At 41.9% G+C, this 14,632-nt stretch overlaps 1 protein-coding gene across 7 annotated transcripts in view; it reads left to right on the forward strand.

Moving 5' to 3' along the window:
- LOC114786748 (protein phosphatase 1 regulatory subunit 29-like) overlaps nucleotides 1–14,632 on the forward strand; it is a 73,120-nt gene that overhangs the window by 36,382 nt on the left and 22,106 nt on the right. For 5 of the 7 annotated variants that reach the window (XM_028974155.1, XM_028974154.1, XM_028974157.1 and 2 more), the window contains one exon: nucleotides 335–502. The exons of the other annotated variants lie outside the window; for them this stretch is intronic. The gene's annotated coding sequence lies outside the window, so the exon portion shown is untranslated. The remainder of the gene's footprint in view (nucleotides 1–334; nucleotides 503–14,632) is intronic. 7 annotated transcript variants of the gene reach the window in all.

Consider the following 14,632-nt stretch of genomic DNA (forward strand, 5'->3'; position numbering starts at 1 on the left):
CATAAAGAGTGATGAGAAATCTAATCACTTCTGATTCATTTCAGGGACTGATCCTTTAGTGCAAATAAACACATTATTGACATATTATCAGTAAAAGATATCTGAAATGCAAGCTGGAATATTAAAATATTCATTTGGCAGTTCATTTGTTTGTAGCAGAACAGTCAAATAAATGAATGCAAACAGCTCACAGATATGCAGAATGTTTACACCATCAAATCTAACGGGACATAATGGTCTTTTTATGGATGAATAAAATGAAAAAAAGGGTATGCAATTTAAATGTAATTTACTTTTTGATATTTGTGTGTCTGTTTTGTGGTATTGTCTCCAGCTTTAATCACTCTTCAGGAAAGGGGACAACTTAACCTAACCTAACTGCTGACGTGAGTACATCGAATGTCCAACTGTACCTTCCAGCACAGACCCATCCCTGGGGACGGAAACATCAGATTGAAAACACAACCAGCCTTTAAACTGAGATCTGGCTGTAAGACAGCAGGTAAGGCTGAGAATATATACAATACAAGGTATTTAACAATATGAAGAAAAGTGCTATTGTATTTCATGTACAATAGTACCGGACCTACTTTGGCTCTCATGCAAACTTCCAATTGAACACAATGGCTTGAGTTTGTATTTGATTAAAAAATCCTGCTAGACTGGTAAAAACACAATGAATCTTGGTCTTCTGTAGTTTTTTTCTTCCAAAACTATAGAGATGTTTCTCTTCTCATTCAATTCAAGCTTGAAGAATGTAGGACATGATTTACTCTTTCTCTGTATTGTGTGGAAGAATGACATATTTCAAACTTGTTGGTTCAAAAAGAAAAACCTTCACGCGGATATTCACACAATTACTTGCATGCCTTGCAAAGAAAGAAAAAAAACATCCTTTGTTGAGTATGTTCATCTTACATGAGCAGCAATTCTGGTACAGAGAATTGATAGGGAGTGTAATGTGAATTAAGCATGTTTCCTACACTTTCTACACAGTATCAGTAGGAAAGGGGCAACTGAGGCCTTATCCTTTCTATGCTGATGGATAAGTAAGGGTAAGAGAACACACTAACCAAATATGGTTCTTCTGAAAATTATGCATTAAATTCTTCTGACCCAGCATAATTTCATGCTGACATTAACTATGCAAGTGTTAGTTTCACACTAAAATGTTTACACACTAAAAGTTTTACACAATTAACTTAACACTGATTAACTATAATTTGGGTGTGGATTATATAAGTACTGGCACACGTGCTATGTTAGGTCAAGATAATATGAATTTTGCACTTATTGCCAGCCTCAAGTTCAATGTACTTCACCACTTTAGTGGAATCTGCGTACACAGAAGCCTCCCTGAAAATGTTGTTGTAAAGCAGTCCTGTAGAGCTGGAACAGGGCCCTCAGGCCACACTTCAATGTCCTTGCAGACTGGTTTAGTGCATTTGAGTGAGGACTTGCTGAAATCGTGAACACAGTTATGGACTTGTAGGCCCCACGAGTGCTTGTAAAAAGAAGACATCATCCAGGCAATTTCCCCCTCATTGCAAAGTTGACATTCTGGATGAATAGTGGGAGCTTACTTAGAAATAACACTACATGGTACATACGGTACATCTGGAAAGTATTCACAGTGCATCGCTTTTTCCACATTTTGTTATGTTACAGCCTTAGTCCAAAATGGATTAAATAAATTTTCCCTCTGAATTCTACATACCCCATATTGACAACGTGAAAACAACTTAACTTGAGGTTTTTGCCAAATGTATTAAAAATGAAAAAATAACATAAGTATTCACAGCCTTTGCTTAATACATTGTTGATGCATTGTTGGAAGCAAGTACAAACTAATGTCTCTTTAAATATGATGCACAAGCTTGGCACACCTATCCTTGTCCAGTTTTGCCCATTCCTCTTTGCAGCACCTCTCAAGCTTGATTTTCATCCTGATTAAAGTCTGGGCTCTGGCTGGTTCCTGAAGCAACTCCTTTCATATCTTAGCTGTGTGCATAGGGTTGTTGCCCTGCTGAAAGATGAACCATCGCCCCAGTCTGAGTTCAAGAGCACTCTGGAGCAGGTTTTCATACAAGAGGCCTCTGTACATGGCTGCAGTCATCTTTCCCTCTATCCTGACTAGTCTCCCAGTTCCTTCAGCTGAGAACCATCCCCACAGCATGGTGCTTCACTGTAATTTTGCTTTTTTTTTTACTGAATTTTGGTTCTCATGAGTCCTTCAGGTGCAATTTGGCAAACTCCAGGAGGGCAAACATGTGCCTTTTACTAAGAAGTGGTTTCCGTCTGGCCACTCTAGATCTGGCCATACATGCCTGATTGGTTTATTGCTACAGAGATGGTTGTCCATCTAGAAGGTTCTCCTCTGTCTACAGAGGACCTCTGGAGCTCTGACAGATTGACCATCTGGTTCTTGGTCACCTCCCTGACTAAGGCTGTTCTCCCCTGATTGCTCAGTTTAGGTGGCTGGACAGCTCTAGAAAGACACCTGGTGGTTTTGAACTTCTTCCACTTACGGATGATGGAGGTCACTTTTTTTATTTTTAATAAATTAGGGTTAGGCCAAATTAGGGTTAGGCTCAAGTAAATTTTTTTTATTGTGTCATTATGGGATGTTTTGTGTACAATTCTGAGTGAAAGATGGTGTTAGATTCAAAACTTGTGGTTTTGAAAAGAATTCATCCTTTTCACATTTCAAGAAAATATCTTGTTGAGGAAATGGATTGAAGAAGACATTTCTTACTTAAGTATGCTAGAGTTAAAATACTGCATCTGTTAAATAAATCTGTTTTTTGCCGCATTATTGTATAATTTGTATAATTGGAAAAGAAGCAAATGGAAGTTATTGGTAATCACCAGTATTCTTTACTGGTGCTCATCAGAAATCATCACTGACTGATGTGATGCATACATCTGTCATCAGGGTTTTAAAGAGTTTGAAACAGTTTTCTCATAACAAAATTATTAATATGACAAATTATGAATGTTTTAATCACAAAGTTCAGCATTGTGACTGTGACTGTTTGTCTTTGTTTTTGCCTTTGTGCATCTCCAGCTCCTCAGTAGTCTGTAATGCTTGCTCCAAAGTGCCAAAAGCAGTTGGTGCCAGCATGTGGTTAGTGATGATAGAATTTCAACTACAGCAATGTAAAACATGCAAAACCTAATTTATGCATTTATGTTCTCTGTTATTCATGTCCATGAATCATTCTTCAAATTCACATAAGGAGGTCTATTTGGACTGCTGTTTTTGACAGTTGCTGCTGTCTGTGGGACAGCAGCAACTGCAGGAAATCTTCAAACTAAGCCAGTGTCCTGCGTTCCTCTCTATTGATTTAATAAGGGGGATCAGACATGTTGAGCACCATGGTGGCTCTGCCCTGTTGGCTCATTTGCATTAACCACACTAATCTCATTAGTCATTTTATTGCTGAATCCTGGAGGATTCTTTTCTCAAAGCTTCTGAATATTCAAGCCTTAAAAATAAGAAAACTCTTGAAGGGCCACCTCATTGTCTGCTGTTGCCTTCCAGGTACAGAGACAGTGAGCTTTGAGGAGTTTGTGATGGAAATGCATGGACACAGTTATTTTTTACAGTTGTGTTCACTATGAATCTCTCCTGTCAGAATATATATTCCACTATATTTTGATGATTATAAATACAATGATTGTAGATTGCCTGTAAATAGAGTTGTTCAGCCTGAAGTTTGAGTTTTGATGTTCACTTTGTTCATTTTGTACCCATGTGTCACATTATAGATTTCCTGAAATGAAATTCCAGAGAACCTGGATGAACCGGGAGGTTGGCATATGCTTCCATTATTTGTGTAGAGTGCAGTAAAACAGGTTAAAAGTGAGTGTGAGAAAGTCAAGCTGAGAATATTTTATGGGATAATTAGTGGATGATTGGGTAGAGAAAAGGTAACGCAGAGTAAGTGAGAGAAGAAGAGATGGGGGCATACAGAGTAATTCAGAGATTGTGGGCTTGAGAAGGTTTCAGCAATAGAGGGGGCAGTCCCATTCCCATGACTATTTAGATTCAGATAAGATTGAGTGAAAAAGGCATTATTTAAAGAGGGTGTGAGGGTGAGAGAAGTATGAATTGTGCTCTAAAATATATTAATTGCCCTTTATAAATTACACTACCCACCTGTGTAAAATGGCTGTGTAATGGCTATTTTAACTACTTATATGCTTAGCAAACCTTCAGATTGTTGACATGGAAATGGTGTCTCATGATGGTTTTGGAGAAATTATAATTTATCAGTAGGGAGCCTTGTTAAATCCATATTTTCCACTGATGGTTCAAAAAGCTTTAAATAAAAAGAAAAATGTTCCATCTTGTTACAATTGCGTACAGCATCCCTGTAATGTTTGAGTGACCTTACTAACATGATATTCTCAATCATCAATGTTATGCCCATGCAAGGCAATATTCATCATTTTAAATCCAGTATACAGTGCACTGTACAATTTCTGAATTTTAGTATGGTGCATATAAAAGTGAATAAAGATAAATCTGGGGAATTATGCTGATTGTACATTATGATTATTTTTTATTAAACATTTGTTGTGCATCAGTTTGGGTTTTTACTGAAGGCCAAAAAGAACCACAGACCCTCATGGGAGCATGCACATCTTCAAAGGAAGCTCACTACAGAGCCAGGGTTGACAGGTTATCAGCATCTTCCTCTCAGGGGTCAGGACGACTGGCCAGTGTTACACCAGAGTGTCATTCAAAATAACTGAACCCAGGAACTGATGCCAAACAAGCGGATCAGTGGTCTGTGCATATATATTTTGAGAGGAATAAAATGCAGACCATTAAAATGCAGGCCAAATCATAAAGGCTGGAGTATCTCTGGCAGTTCCTATAACATGGATGCTGTTGGATGCTGTTAACCTCAGAAATGGCATTGAGACTGTTCTGGGTGGTATTTCCCTAGTGGGTTACACACCTGCCTATGAACCAAAAGACCACAAAGTCCCAGGTTCAAACCCCACTTACTACCATTGTGTCCCCTGAACTGAGTGTCTCCAGGGGGCTGTCCTGTAACTACTTATTGCAAGTCACTCTGGATAAGGACATCTGATAAATGCTGTAAAAGGGTCAGTGTTGGCCTAGCAGTAACGAACCCATAATTGGAATGTTGCCGCTTCAAATCATCCCACGCTGTTCACCAGGCACCTGTCATGGCTGCCCACTGCTCACCAAAGGTGATTGGTTAAAAGCAAATGATGCCTTAGTGGCCTCATATGAAAGTTACTTATCATCATTATTATTACTACTACTCCTTAATAGGCTTTGTTAAGCAGGTAAATTCATGTTGGCTTGTTTTTTTTTTCATATTAAGACACATTTATACCAAACCAGGTTTTTCTTCCTCCGTTTGTGGCGCCCACTGGATGGATGGCACCCTTAACATTGGCCTATATTGCCTATGCCATGCCTCTGCAATCAATTCACTTTCAAATGTAAAATGCCTCTGCTCACTATGCTGATACTTGGCTGTGTGTTGTCCCGCACAACGTTTATGGCATCATTAAGTTTGCAGATAATACAACTATGATTTGTGTACATATAGAGCAAAGGTCAGAGGCACAAAAATGGGTGTATTAACACTGACTCCCAGAGGATCTGTGCCCTGCCTTGCCATCAACACCATCATCAAGAATGCCCAGCAGCACCTGCACTTCCTTCAAGGTGTGAGAAAGGTCAGTATTTTTACTGCCTTCTGTCAGGGTATCACAGAAGCATCCTGTGCAGCACCTTCACACTGCTAGTCATTCCACCTGCAGATGACGTGAGGTCTCCTACTACTCATCTTGCTAAGGACACATTTCATGCCTACTGAAGTTTGAATACCTTGCCCAATTAGTTTAATTAGACAACAAGGTAATATATTTGCATATGAGTAAGGCTGTGGGCCCGCACACAGAGCAAGGGACAACGCTCATATCACAATTTACACTTCCATACATTCTGTATGCATACTTTTCTTCTCACATTGTGACCACATCTGCTCACAACAAACTCGGATCTTAATGATTTTATTCTGCTCTGCCACTATTCTGTTGCCAGGCAACCAGTAGTTCTCTCTGTGTGTGTTAGCCTGATATTAGTTTGAAATTCAGCCGGCATTTACAGAGTTGAAAAGAAATAATGAACATTTAGCATAGTTTCGTCTCGCTGTTGGTCCACACGCTGTAATCATCAGACCCATGTTTCATTAAGATAGGGTTCTGCTGTTTGACCAGGTGAATTACACATGATGAACAAAGTGAATTGTGTATTATACTGTATATGCCCCTTTCCTTAGCTAAAAGTGTGGAATTATTATTAACAGCAAGGAAAATCATTTTAAGCCACACGATATTGGTGTTGGTGTACTGATCTACAGCACTTTGCAAGTTATTTATTATTAAAGTGCCTTGGACAGACAATAAGTCACATAGCACAAAAACAATAACAAATAATAACATTTAAAGTGAGATTAAAATGTAAAAAAGAAAGTTTATCTCTGCTGAAAAAGAAAGATGAGTCGACTCAGCTGTGCGTGATGTTAGCAGGCACCTGCTTCTTCTAGCTGCTCATCTCACTGTGGGAAGAGGGACATTTGAATTCCTCCTTATCTAATTGGTCCCAGGTGTTTTCACTTTCCTAGTTATCTGCCTGGCCGCTTTCCTTCCATCTTAACCCATAGAGCAGGGAAACAGGATATAGTCATATTAAAACTTCTTAATGCTAAAGGGCTTGAAGAAAGACCTTTATTCTGCCTGAACCGTTTTTAATTGTAGGTTGTTCGAGCTCGAACCTTGTGTGTGTGGAGTTTGCATGCTCTCCCCATGTTGGCATATGTTTCATCCAGGTTCTCCGGTTCCCTTCTGTTGTCACACTAGGGTTAATTGGTGAATTGTTTTGTAGGTGTGTGGGTGTGTGTGTGTGCTGGGCTGGTGCCTGAGTAGGACTAAGCAGTTCCCGTGTGTTTTTGTGAATAGTAATAATAATTATAATTGTTCAAACCAACATCACATCCTGACTCTAGCAGCCACTTTTGGATTTGTTGTTTGTGGGTGTCTTCTTGAGTTTACATTTACATTTACAGCATTTATCAGACGCCCTTATCCAGAGCGACTTACAATCAGTAGTTACAGGGTCAGGCCCCCTGGAGCAACTTAGGGTTAAGTGTCTTGCTCAGGGACACAATGGTAGTAAGTGGGATTTGAACCTGGGTCTTCTGTTTCATAGGCGAGTGTGTTACCCACTAGACTACTACCTCCCTTTGCCCTCTTGTTTTTGTGTGGTTCTTGATTCTCCTAATTAACTACAACTACTTACTGGAAGCAGTAATTCTAAAAGGCTAAGGTGGTTACATTATGATGTCACATCTGGCACTGACACGTTTGAACCAGTTTATGTCAGTAAGTCTTGTGCAATATACTCTGGTAGGATCTAAGGTTAGAATTCCAAGCCGCCAAGGTGCCACTGAACAAAGTACCATCCCCATACACTGCTCCCCGGGTGCCTTTCATGGCTGTCCACTGCTCACCAAGAGTGATGATTAAATGCTGAGGACACATTTTAACCAGGAAGACCAGGAGTGAGTTACAGTAGTTCAGTTTGGAGATTACAAGAGATTGGCCAAGTATCTGAGTAGCCTGGGTTGATTAAATGGGCAAATCTAATGTTATAGAGAAGGAATAGCAAGAAAGATTAGAACTGTGAGGCCAGTAGGAGAGGGAGGTGTGGTCACCCCAACATTTTGTGCAGTGAAAGAACTCGGCTCACATCAGCAATCTTTCCCGCTAATGTAGATTCCTTCTCTACAATATCAGATGAATCCGTCCTTATTTGTCAACACAGGCCACCCAGCTACTGGTTCAGTCCTTAGTAATCTCATGACTGGACTACTGTAACTCCCTTCTAGCTGGTCTACCTCTATGTACCATCCGACCTCTACAACTGATACAAAATGCAGCAGCACGACTGATCTTCAACCTTCCCAAATTCTCCCACACCACCCCTCTGCTACGTTCCCTCCTCTGGCTCCCAGTAGCTGCACGCATCAGATTCAAAATACTGATGCTGGCCTACAAAGCCAAACATGGAATAACACCATCCTACCTCACAGCCCTTATTATACCTCGCACTGCACATTGTATACTCCAGAGCCTCCAGTACTGCTCGCCTGGTCCCTCCATCGCTGAAGGTAAAAGGAAGACATTCATCTAGACTCTTCTCTGTCTTGGTCCCTCGGTGGTGGAATAAACTTCCCCTTGAGGCCAGAACAGCTAAGTCACTGAGCACTTTCAAATGGTGGCTCAAAACCTTCCTCTTTAGAGAATATTTAGATTAACTTGTAACCTTATTTTTGTCTTACTTAAATATAGAAACCACGACAGAGTGAATAAAAATATTGTATTCATAGTTGGGGGTCCTAATGAACCAGGACTGATCACTTCATTGATGGTAACATGAAAGCACGATGTAAGTCGCTCTGGATAAGGGCGTCTGCCAAATGCCTTAAATGTAAATGTAAATGTAAAAGAGATTGGAGAATTGTCCAGGAAGATTTTAAGGTCTTGTTGTGGACTCATTTCAGATGATGCAGATGATGTGCTGCCATCCAAGATGAGATATCAGACAGGCAAGCAGGGATCTTGGCCGACAAATGTACATCTGATGATCATAAAAAGAGAAAAACAGTTAGGTATCATCTGCGTACAAATGGTAGATATGACCTCAAAGATTTGGTGTAAAACGGTGAACAGGAGAGGGCCAAGTACTGAGCCTTGAGGAACACCAGAAGAGAGCTTGTGATGAGCAGGGCTAATAGGATTCAGGATCTCCAGTGTACCGACGTGACGGCAAAATAAATAAACATCAGGTTCGCTCAGTGATCTCTCAGTGACACTAGATTTGAGAAGCGCAACTCAGAGCTTTCACTCTCAACCACACAAACAACATGCCAATAAGCCAATCAGAGATAGGGAAGGGGCAAGCCTTGGGTCTTGGCCAGACAGATACAGATCCAGCAGTAGCCCCACCTGTGAATGTGTTTCATTCTGTCCTTATCAAGCATCTTGTGCCGTGACTAGACAGACAGCATACGGTATCATTCGTCTGATAGACAGACAGCAAACGTGAGACTGTAGTACATTATTCTGTTTTCTTCACTTTTCTATTTCCATCTCAAGTCCTCAATTATTTGATTTCTTTGTATGTATATTTCTATAAAACAGAAATATACATACAAATATGCGTTACATATTTCCACATAAAATCTACATACAGAGCATAAATCGTAAACAAACACAAATGTATCTGATGTAGCATTAGCAAACACTAGCATTGGTCATGGTTCACACTAACATGCTGCAAGGTTATCATCTGGCTATTCTACAAACAACTACTAACAGCATAAATACTTAAAAGTTATAAGCAAAGCCTTTTCCCAGCCGAAAACATCTTGGGAAAGTATGAGCACGTAATATGTGTGATTGTGTGATGTGAAGAGTCCAAAATAACTCGCTACGGTTCTCTGCAACAGTTTCACTAACTCATGTAGTTAACGGATTTACCAACTTAACCTTTGTGTGCCAGCCATCGTGACGTGTCTTTGTTTTGTTTATTAAACGTCACACAGTGTAAATGTCGAGCGTTTGCGCTTTTTACCCTAGAACTCAAAGCCATGATGTCACCATTTATATGCTCTCTTACACTTCACTTTGCACCAAAATGGCAGGTTGCAATATTAATCACAATAAAAATATTTATTATTATTATAATTTTTTTGCCATTCTAAACCATACATCAAAGCCCAAAATGCAGAGGAACACATTTTAATGTTTTCAAAAGTTTAAGTAAATGCTCACCATTTTAAACAGCATGATAAAAATGATATAACAGCTAATTGAACAGTCATTTTAATATTGTGTTAATTAAAATACGATGCATTGCAGTTATTCTTCCTGTCATTCCCTTTCTTTCCTTCTCTGTTCTATTTTTTTGGAAGTGGAAATCTTTACAGCAGGATTCTGGTTAATGAAGCAGCAGTATTGCTTTATTTAAATGTCATTAGAGGAAAGAAAATGTCTGGTGGTTTGGGGTATAAATGTATGTGTCTAGGGCTACACAGAGCTTCATTTGTGACTGGGAGAGTAGGTATGGAAGAACAATCACAGGGTGCTAAAGGCAATGCTGGCTATGCTCTGCTGGGTCTGATGTATTCTAGATGAAGAAGGCTAAATTGGAATGGATAATAAATGAATAGCAAAGACAAAGATATGTATATTTTTTTATCCCAGAGAAGGGGGAATTACGTATAAGAATATAATACCGTAAAAAGCCCACCCATGGCCCAAAAACAGAATCCAACTCGGCGGTGAAGGGTGGACATTAGAGATTGGGTCGACCTTGTTAATCTGATACTGTTCATCAATAGCAATGTATTTGAACTCATCTGATGGTTCCTGGACACACAGAGTCATGGAACAATCTAACATTGTACCAAAGAAAGAGAGTAAAGAGGCAAAAGAGTTAGAGGCAAAGAAAGAGAAAAGGCCTGGACATTGAGAAGGCAGAAGAGAAGTGCCCACTAGCTAGGGGGGAGGAACTTCCAGCGGCTGAATGAGATTTGAATGCCTTCTTTTATAATGGCCATTTGGCTCCCAAAAGGGTTGCAACAAAGCCAACAAAGGCAATTTTTTGGCTTTTTGGACTCCTGGTAATTGTTCTTGCCTGTGAGGGGAAAACCACAGCTCAGAGATGAAGGGGGTTTCTTTGTTAACACATATAATATCATGGACCTAGAATCCAACAGATCCAAATCATTGAATTTGGGTGTTCCAATCCATGGCCACTTATATATAAAAATCGAGCACCTATGAAGGCAGACTGCTTTTACAAACATTAGTGAAAGAAAATGTCACTCTCAGGGGCTTAGTTTGTCAGAAGTGTGAGAAGCAGGAAGAAGTTTGGTGGCTTGTGCTCTTGCTACATGGAGAGGCTAGAGCTGGGCAGCAGAGATTGAAGAAGAGACTAAATATTCCACAGTCAACTGTTAAAATCAGAGACCGTAGTACCCAGAGTCAACCCTGATGAATTTTGACTGGCAATCAGATGGACAAGTCTAGGTTTGGCTTTTCATCCCACATCAGTGACTGAGCTCATAGAAAAACTTTCCATAATTACTGTTATTAACAAAAACTTAATTGTAAAGACCCTGGATTAAGAATCGCAAGCTAATACTGTGGGCAATATATTGTATGTTATTGTATGTTGGTGTATGATGTATGTACTTTCTCACCAGCCAAGTTACAAACACAAAATTATGTTTCAAGGGTTGCTTGTGTTAGAACTATGGCTCTCAAAATGTATGTGTAAATTTCACATATATAACTATTACTGATCGCTACTGATAAACAACCATATAAGTAGACGCATCCTGTGGTTTTAGAGAACATGTCAGCTTTTTTCAGAAGCGGTCAAATTTTTGCCATGCATCAATCAAAGAGAACATCTAACAAGATTGCTGACACTACTAAAGTTGGTGTCTCGCCAGCAAGCTGACGGGGGAAGGAAGCGCAGAGGCAGGACATTCGGGAAACAAGGATTTATTAATAATAATAAATAAACACAAATAAACGCGACTCGGTGGCTGAAAACAGTTGAAACAAAGGGGAGAACATAAACTTGCCCGCAGGCGTGTGGCCTGAACTCAAAACTGGTTCACAACAGAAACCCAAGATCAACCAGAGTCCACGAAAATGTCATCGCTGCAGAATGGGCAGAGTTACAGCCTTTTAAAGGTCAGAATTTGCTTTAGCTGTAGCGATCACCTGGAGCCAATCCTGACAGAGCCTCCCCTCCAAGGGCTACATCCTCGAAGCCCCAGCAGTACCATCAGTTGGAGGCGGTGGGGTGTATGGCGGCAACAACAGGGCTCCAGCCCTGCTGGGTCCTCCCACTGGCAGACCCGGACCCTTGGGCTGGCTCCCCGGCGTGGTCCCGCATGGCGGCCCTGGACCCTCAGACTGGCTCCCCGGCGTGGTCCCGCATGGCAGCCCTGGACCCTCGGGCTGGCTCCCCGGCGTGGTCCCGCATGGCAGCTCCAGACCCTCTGACCTGCACACAAAAATCAGGGCCGTTCCTTCCGGGTATGTGCCGGCCCTCTCGCTGCACATCCCCTCTGGCAGATCAGCCAGCTTCCCTACCTGCACCACACAGGGAGGTGGTCCCGGAACCTTTTTCGGCACTCCAGGCTAATGCCTTCTGGGAACATTCAGCCCCTCTCACTGCACATCCCTGGTGCCAAGGTGGGGGCTTTGCCAGACGATCCAGCTAGCCCCTTCTGCGTCTGTTTGGACAAGCAGGCACTCTTCCTGCCTGATCCAGCTGGGTCCTCATACCTACCAGGGGGCTCTATGGTGCTCCACCCCTCTGGAGGCGGATGCAGGCCCATGCCTGGCCCGGCCTCCGTACCGGCTACCGGAGGACCCAGCTCCGTTGCTTCACCACCCACCCTCCCCTCAGGAGAAGCCCCCAACCCAAACTGCACCCCCCTAAAAAATTCTTTGGGGGAGCACCCCCCCCGACTGGACTTAGGGGTACCTTGATGCGCTGCCGTTCAGCTGGGGAACGTCTGGGCAGAGGGAAGGCGGGTTGGCGACCGGAATGGGGAAGGTGCGAGGCAGTCCCAGCAGCGCAGTTGCTTGCTGGCGACCTCCCTTCGCCCTGTTCCACCAGCTTACCCCCGCATTGCCATCTTCCTCCTCCCTGTTGTCGCACCTCTGGGAGTGACGTGTGTCTCCACGGACCTCGCGACGATCCTAGACAGGCGCGATGGGCGGAGCCATCGCGGCACAGACCGCACAACCAGCGTCATCCTTGTCGGTGTCTCCCCCCAGACTGCCCACCAATTTGTGTCATCATCGCTTTCATTGTCCATGTCCTCCCACCGGTGGTCCCGAGGGTCATCCACCTGGCTGGCATCCTGGACCCAGGGCGCGATCAACTCCCATGGGCAGTACTCTGGCCATTCGGGCTGGAGCCTGCCCACCTCCTCGCTGGAGGAACTCTGCCGTTGTCGCTTCTCACACCCCTGGAAGTGATGTGGGTCCCCACGGACCTTGCGACAATCGTGGACGGGCGCAATGGGCGGAACCATCCCAGCCCCGACCGCCCAACTTGCGTCTCCATTGCTCTCGTCATCGTTGTCCGTGTCGTCCCAGTCCACAGGGAGACTTCACAGCAGAGCGCAGTTCATGGCTCGATATGGCAAAGATTGTGGGCAAAGAATCTTGGTCTGCAAACATTTACAAATTCACAGTGCAAAGGGAACTCGAGATTTTGGGACTTGTGGATCTTGTGGATCCACTGTGGATCTTTAAGAAAACCTCTGAGGATAATCTGTAACGATATGGAGCTCCTGGCCCACCAGGAGGCGTTGTTTCCTTGTCTTTTCAGGCCTAATTGTGTTTTCCACTACACCTAATTAGGCTCCTTATTTAAACATTTGCCTTACTGTGTCATACACGTCCCAATGTTTATATCTTTTCCGGTCCTGGATGCTATTTCTGTGTATGTTTGGCCACCGTTCCATTGACTTTTTACTTAAATAAATAAAATTGTGTTGTTCAATTTTGCCATGGGCCTTTACTCCGGCATGACATAATTAAAATGCTCGAGAAGAAAAATAATGTACACAGTGTTCCAACTGTCTCACCATTTCAAGATCTTGGCAAAAAATTAATGCAGAAGCTCATTGAAACAATTCCACAGTGAATGTGTGGCTTCAATACGTGAATATGTGACTCTCAAACATGCAGACTTAATAATAAATAAACTGGATCCAGGGACCATCACACAGCATCATACTAAACTAATACTATACTACTAATAACATATATAAACAATCAAGGCAATCAGGAAGCACAAGACAAACATAAAATCCTGGTTCCGAATCAAGGCTAAATGCAGTCATTAGAGTGTGTGTAACAGAGTTAACAATGCTGGGTGTTTTGTTTAGTCAGAGACTATAAAGATGGAGACAAAAAATGAAGGAATTTTTGGACCGAATTTTGGAATTTTCTTTTGCATGCACAATTAATTCCTTGCAAAAATGTGTGATTTTAATTATTGCCATTTTTATTGAGTGACAGCTACAAATCTGAACTACTAAAAGTGGCCACTGAGGATTGTATGTTAAATGTGAGCATCCATTATTTAATATGCAAATGTATCGCTTGAAATTTAAAAAGTATAAATTGTAGAGCACCAAAAGTACTATACTGAAAAAAAAAGATTTATACTGAGCAGAAAATTACAATAAATTTATATCACAACAAGTTGGTAATTTGGATCTGCTCCTCACCTCCATCCTGGCGGATGCAAACCTTGTGTGTAGGTCGTACCATTGAGGGTGGTGTTGGTTGACTAAGTTATTAAACTAATGATATTTGTAGATCAGGTCCTAGTGAACCAAATGAGGGACTTGCAGTGATGGAGATCTTGAAGCACTTATGTAAGTTGGTCTGCCAAATGTGGTAAATGTACATGTTCTTTGAAGAACCAGTCCAGCTGATAATGTGTGACTTGGCACTTTCTAAACCAACAATC

Source organism: Denticeps clupeoides, chromosome 3 (assembly GCF_900700375.1).
Source record: "Denticeps clupeoides chromosome 3, fDenClu1.1, whole genome shotgun sequence".
In the NCBI taxonomy this organism is placed as follows: Eukaryota; Metazoa; Chordata; class Actinopteri; order Clupeiformes; family Denticipitidae; genus Denticeps; species Denticeps clupeoides.